A 7149-nucleotide genomic window follows, 5' to 3' on the forward strand; every position below is an offset into this window, starting at 1 on the left:
CTCCGTTCACAAATGCCCAAGCTCATCCCACATTGAAAGACTTCTCAGAGCAGAGGGCTCCTTCTGGGATGAAGTGAGGAACAAAGAAATAAAACCGGAAATTCGGAGGGGAAATCCAACAAAAGCCAAAGTCCACCTTGCAGGTTCTGGTCTCCTCCAATATTGGGAAGGACATTCCTTTCCTAATAGTTCTGACATTGAGGCAAATCCTGAAATATTATTGTCTTTTCACCATCGAGCCCTCTGCCATCCCCAGGTCTTCCCCTGTACCTCCCCACTTGGGTTACAATCAGAGTGCTGCTCTCAGCTCCTTGCTCCTTTCCTGGCTCAAGCCTTCTTCAACTGGATCACTGGCAAGAGCTTCACCTACTGGACCTCTTAGGGTCGTTTCTTAAAATGTAAGTCTGCTCTTGACTCCTTCCTACCTAAAACCCTGCCTGGATTTCCCTATGTCCTTAAAAAAAGCACCTCTCTGGTTTGCTACATATAAACAGGGCACAGAGCATCCCTGTGCTCGGTATGGATTACCATAGCCATGATCTAGATTGAGATTGGGAACAGTTCTGACTTCCAGAGATGTCTTTATGTCCCTTCCCAGACAATATCAATCATCCCCCAAATGTAACCACTATCCTGATCCCTTGCAGCATCAGTTTGTATTGCCTATTCTTGGACCACATGTGAATGGAATCATACAGTATGTACTGTTTTGTGCATGGCCTCTTTTACTCAAAATAATGTCGGTGAGATTCATTCATAACATTCCATATATTGGAGGGTCACTCTTTTATTGTTACCTAACACTTCATTGCCTGAATATAAAACAATTTATTTATCCCTTCTCCTGTGGGTGGACATTTGGGTGGCTTTCAGTCTTCAGCTGTTATGAATAAAGCTATTATAAACATTTGATAGAATCTATAACCTTTTCTTTTGAGGGTGTAAATAAAAGTGGAATTCCTGGGTCATAAGATAAGTTTTTGTTTTAGCAGATACTACTGGGCAGATTTTCAAAGTGATTGTGCCAATTTATAATACCAATTGCAATATCCGAAAATTCCAGATGTCCTATTCCTTGACAATTGACAATGTCAATCTTGCTAATTCTAGCCATTCTTAGGGGCATGGTGGTATTTCCAAACTATGATTTTTATTTCCTTGCTGATTAATGATATTGAGGCATCTATTGATTTTTTTATTTTATTTTATTTTATTTATTTATTTATTTTGCTTTTGCTTTACCCATACATTTTGGGTTGTCTTCTATTCATATATAGCATGAAGTAGGTTCAAAGTTTATTTTTTCCAAAGATAGCTAGATGAAAACCCATTATGGAAAAGGCCATTTTTATTGATTAGTTACAGTAACCTCTTTGCTATAAACCAAGTGACCATCTATGTATGGTTCTGTTTCTATCTTGTTTCTTTTGTCCATGTGCACAACCTGTGTCAACACTTCACTGTCTTAATTAGTTTATTTTTATTTTAAGTCTTTAAATTTGATAGGGTTTGTCCACCAACTTTGTTCCACTTATATTGCCTTTGCTCTTTTAGGTCCTTAGCTTTTCCACATGAACTTTAAAATTATATACATATAAACCCTGATGATATTTTGATAAGATTTTTAAATCTTATCAAAATTGGTTTAGTCGACATGATTCTGCAATCTGCATTTGGAGTAAAATTGGGAGTTCATAATCCACTTCAATCTAATGTATGAAATATGATATGTCAAGAGCTTTGTAATGTTGTGAACAACCAATAAAAAAATTGGTTTAGTGAGAATCAATACCTTATCAATATTTCCTTATAATAATTTTACATTGTATATCTCTTCATTTATTTTGGTCTCTTTAATTTCAGTAATATTTTTTGGAATTCTGTAGGTAGACCTTGCACATAATTTTTCTGTGTGATGCTTAAGTATTTTCACCATTAAGTATGATGCTAGCCATGGCTGTACAGGGAAATGAAAAATAATTTTCCTTCTGCCTTTCTAAGTTTTCAGCTGGGGCCCTGTAACAAAGGACAGATTAACAAGAGAAAAACAACCAAATTTATGAATATGTAAGTCTCCTACATACATGGAAGAAACCCAAGGAATGAGTGATTCTCATAGACATGGCCTAGAACTTCAACTTACATACCACCTTCAACAAAGAACAATAAATTTTAAGGGATATGACAAGGCAAAGACAAGACCCTTGAGTCTTTAGGGATAGTAAAATGTGGGAAGGCAATTATACAGGGTCCTAATGGTAGACAAAGACTAGTTGGTAAAATTAACTATTTGGATTTCTCTGCTGCCATCTTCAGACTGGTAAGGCTCTCAAGTCATATCCATTCAATGATTGGTAGAAAAGGGATGAGAGACACCCTTATTAATTTAGGAAAATAAGGAGAGACAAATAGTTTTTCTTATGACTGCTTCTTTTGACTCAAAAATCATCCTATGCCAAAGTGGCATGTCTGGGGGAGGGCGTTCTGCTACCCTTGAGTGTTTATTCTGTAAACCTTTACCACATTAAAGTTTCCTACTTCTGTTGTTTGCCAAAAATTATATGTATGCATTTATTTTTTTTAAGAGAGAGTGAGAGAGGAGAAAGAGAGAGAGGGAGAGAGAGAGAGAGAGAGAGAGAATTTTTAATATTTATTTTTTTTTTTTAGTTCTCGGCGGACACAACATCTTTGTTGGTATGTGGTGCTGAGGATCGAACCCGGGCCGCACGCATGCCAGGCGAGCGCGCTACCGCTTGAGCCACAACCCCAGCCCTATATGTATGCATTTAATCTTGTCAACTTTTTGGCATCTATTGAGATAACCATAGGATTGGATAACAACTGTACACAAATTCATTTAATCTCTGTTTTCATGTTTCAAAGGTGCAATCTATCTTACTGATACCGATCAAGCACTTGCTGCCCCACATGCATAGAAGCCACTAATATGGCACCAGGTTTTGCAAAACTGAAGAGCTTTAGTGCACAGTTAACCTGCAAGGAGGTCAGAAGCTGCAAGCTGATCTGCTTCCCCATGAATGGTATCCCAGAAATTTGCAGGAAGAAAGAGAATTATTTTTTGATTAGATAGTAAGAAGGGGAAATTTTAGGGTTCTTTTGTACAGAGGTAGTCTCTTCACGTATCCTATGTTTCTTTTGGGGGGCAGTCATGATGTTATGCATGTGTGACTTTGAGGTTATCATGTCAAAATGTCATTGAGCAGATGATCTGGATGCTTCCATACAGGTCCATCCTTGGAAAGTCAGCTCCAAATGGTCCTTAAGTGCATTCTAAAGGCTTTTCCTAAAAAAAACAATTTAAGTACTGTGTTATTTAAGAGAATAATTTTGTTCGAGCTTTAGCCAATTTATTGTGTCTATCCTACTAAATTCCCTGTAGGGAAATTTTTTCTCCTGAGCACTGTGAAACTAGAATATTTCATTCTGCCTTTCCAGCATAGTGCTCAGTTTCTCATACCTCTCATCTCAGCATTCAGCAAACAACCTATCAGATAAACTGTACATTTAGAGCTTCTCTAGATTTTAAACCAGCATATGTGGTCATGTGTTATTCTAAAACTCCACAGGTTTTCCCTTCTTTGCCTACAACCTGCCTCATCTGTAATACATACTCAAACTCAACAAGTTTCCTAGGAAAGAAAAGAATCAGCTCACCTGAGAGGAGCTCTTCCCTTTGGGGAATATGAGTTTATCTAGTCTTTATTTCCACTGCCCTTTGATATCTTTTAAAACATCATTTCTATAATTGACTCTTTTTTTTAGTTGATACACAGATTAATGACTTGCAACTATCTATTAAATATTAACAGAAGTTAGAAATCAATTTGCTAACTTTTTAATCCTCATAACATTTTTATGGGGCAGGGAGCATTTTCCAACAAGTTATGTAACTTGCCAAAGATCATGTAATAGGAAGTATTGAAGCCAGGGGATGAGGCTAAACTCTCACATTCTAAAACTGAGGGCTGGCGATGACCATGAAGATCTATTGTCCCCAGTTGTTGAGAACATTCTTTTCTAAAGAAGAAAAGAAATGCTAATTCTAATTTCTAACAGAAAATCTGAAGCAAAGATAATTTTTAAAACATTCTTTTGAGGTTTGCTTAGAGTCAGATATGTAAATAAATCACTTTAAATTCAAGACACACTTCTCACCAAAATTCATCTGTAGAAATTAAATTACCATTTTCTGTTCCTTTAGACCCAAAGGACAAACCTCATTTAATCAAGACCATTTTTGTCTCTATTTTCTGCAGTAACCATGAGGACAACTGTCAAATTTTCTGTCTTATTCCCACAACAAGATTATTGTTATGTATGATAATTCACTTTATTGATAGGGAGGCAACTAGGAGATTTGATGTTTTCATTTGGGGGAAATAAATGCAACAACTTCCCAAACTTCTTGCCTAAAAAGGCAAAAGTTAAAAGACAATTAGGGCAGAAATGGGAAATTCTACAATCCATAAGTATTTTGAAAAGAAATTAAATGTCACGTGAAGACCTAGAGGTCATCAACAGCGGTTGGTTTGTGGCTGAAAAGGAGGAGTCACCAGTAAGCTGGTGTGGAAATCCAGAACATTCTACAGAGCTCCGGGGTTTCCTCTGTGGACCTCTGGCTAATAAGGATGTGAGAATGACAAATCTCCTCCACAATTTTAACAGGACAAAAATGTACCATGCAAAGAATCAGAATCTCTTCCACACACTGTAGTGGCAAAGACGAATTTAAGATTTGTCCATACAAAATCCAATATATAAACTGATTCAGAAAGCCCTCTGGATATTGGTTTTTAGGGAGGAGAGCATGACCTAATCCTGCAAATATACCAAAAATTTCTATAGGGAAAGTGTTGGTTGTTTGAAAGCAGATTTATAAACTATGTTTGAAAGGGAATTAAAAGGAACCTGCAAAGTCCCTGCATAGGATTTGAAATATTTCCATTGCCTTCTTCTGCCTCCCAGACAACCAAGAAGACAGTGATTCCAGGCATTGACAATGTCTAGCAGACTTCTTGGTTCATTTCCTGAATTTTTATCACTCTATAAATTTTGATGATTCAATTATAATACCATCAGATGATGTGGAAACGCCACTCTCCTGTTTAGAAAAAAAAAAAAAGCTTTTTACACTTTCTGCCAGTATAACAATCAATTAACAGGTGCCTTTATTAGGTGCTTACCATTTTGAAAGGCATTCTGTGTGTATTTTAATTAATCTTCTCAAAAATATGCACTTCAAGTTATGCACATTATTTTTATTCGAGAGATATCAAAAACAAGCTTAAAGTGGTCAGGTGATTTAACAAAGGCCACACAACCAGTAAACGGTGGGGCCAAGAGCAAATTGTGGTACAATTCCAAAGCCTAATCTCTTTTCTCAGAATCACTTTTCTTCTATTCCACAGTCTTGACTCCTCCAGAATTTGATTCTAAATTCACCCACCTATCTTCTCCTCCTTCCTTCCTTTCCCACACCTCTCATTCCCAGCAAATTGGTCTATTCTCTCAAATGTTTTGTACTTAGTTTTTCTGCTATATCTTTAGCACACAAGTTCTCATACTAAGGCTGGTCCTTGGCTGTAAAAAGCCCCTGTCATTGACACTCCTGTTGAGATTCCACCTCCTCTAATAATTCTGCCCAGACTACTCTATCCCCACACTCAGCTTTCCATAGCAATCTCTCCCTTCCATATATATATATATATATATATATATATATATATATATATATATATATATATCTGGTTTGTTTTGTTTTTAGATATACATGCCAGTAGAGTGTATTTTGACATGTTATACATACATGGAGTACAACCCATTCTAATTAGGATCCCATTCTTGTGGTTGTACATAATGTGGAGTTACACTGGTCGTGTATTCTTTTTTGAGCAAAGGAAGGTTATGTTTGATTCATTCTACTGTCTTTCCTACTCCCATCCCCCCACTTCCTTTCATTCCTCTTTGTCTAATCCTTAATACTATTTCTTCATTCATTCATTTAACAGATCTTCACTCACTTAAGGCACTGGAAACATGAAAATAACCAGAAATGAATTCCTATAATAGATATATAAAGATTAAAATACACACACACAAACACACACAATAGTTAACATTATTGAGTACTTACTATGCATCAGGCACTGTACCAGGCCATTTATTTGTTCTAATTTATTTAATATTCACAGCAACTCTGTAAAGTTTAAGTACCTCTTTACTTATGAGAATACTGGTACAGAGAGGGGAAACAAGTTTCCCTAAGTCACACAGCTGGGAAGGTGAGCAAACTGGCTCTGGAGCCTTCACTGGTAAGACTGCTACTGAACCCATATAGGTTCAGATGTAGCACAAGGGAGATAAGCCTACCTCACAGAAGTCTTCACCAAAAAAAAAAAAAAAAAAATGTGATATTTTAGTATCTTGAAGAAAAAAGGGAAGCTGCAGAGCGCAATGGTGCATGCCTGTGATCCCAGCAATGTGGGAGGCTGAGGCAGGAGAATTGCCCATCAAGACCAGCCTCAGCAACTTAGCAATCCCTGAGCAACTTAGTGAGATCCTGTCTCAAAATGAAAACTAAAAATGGCTGGAGGGATGTGACTCAATGGTAAAAGGCCCCTGGGTCAATCTCCAGTACCAAAAAAAAAAAAAAAAAAAAAAGATGAGAAGCTGGTCAGGGCCCAGTAGAAGAAGGCTGCGATGGACACTACAGTCGATTCCCTACCATCCAATGCAGTCCCTCAGGTGAACTCCATGAGTGTCCATGACTAACCTACAGCTCTCCAGATCTGACATTCCAATAAGTCAGTCCAGCACCCTTGCCCATGACTTGTTCAGAAACCCACACCCGACAGTTTTCTTTGCTATGGAAATTGATTCAAAGAAGCTTATAAATCCATTCTGGGAAGGGGGAACCCTACTCTTTGAGGCACCCTTTCTCCTCTTACAGACATGAAAGAGGAATCAAGTAGACCTGCTTGCCACTGGCAGCTGTTTTACAACCATGAGGAGGACATGGACATAACATGACCATGAGCTGTGTTCATGAGCATGAACAGGAAGGTTCCCATTCCACTTACACCGGTGTTTCTTCCCTGCCCATCTCCTTCTCCTCCCAAGTCTCCACCA

Source organism: Spermophilus citellus (genome assembly GCF_964194105.1).
Source record: "Spermophilus citellus genome assembly, chromosome: 4".
NCBI lineage: Eukaryota > Metazoa > Chordata > Mammalia > Rodentia > Sciuridae > Spermophilus > Spermophilus citellus.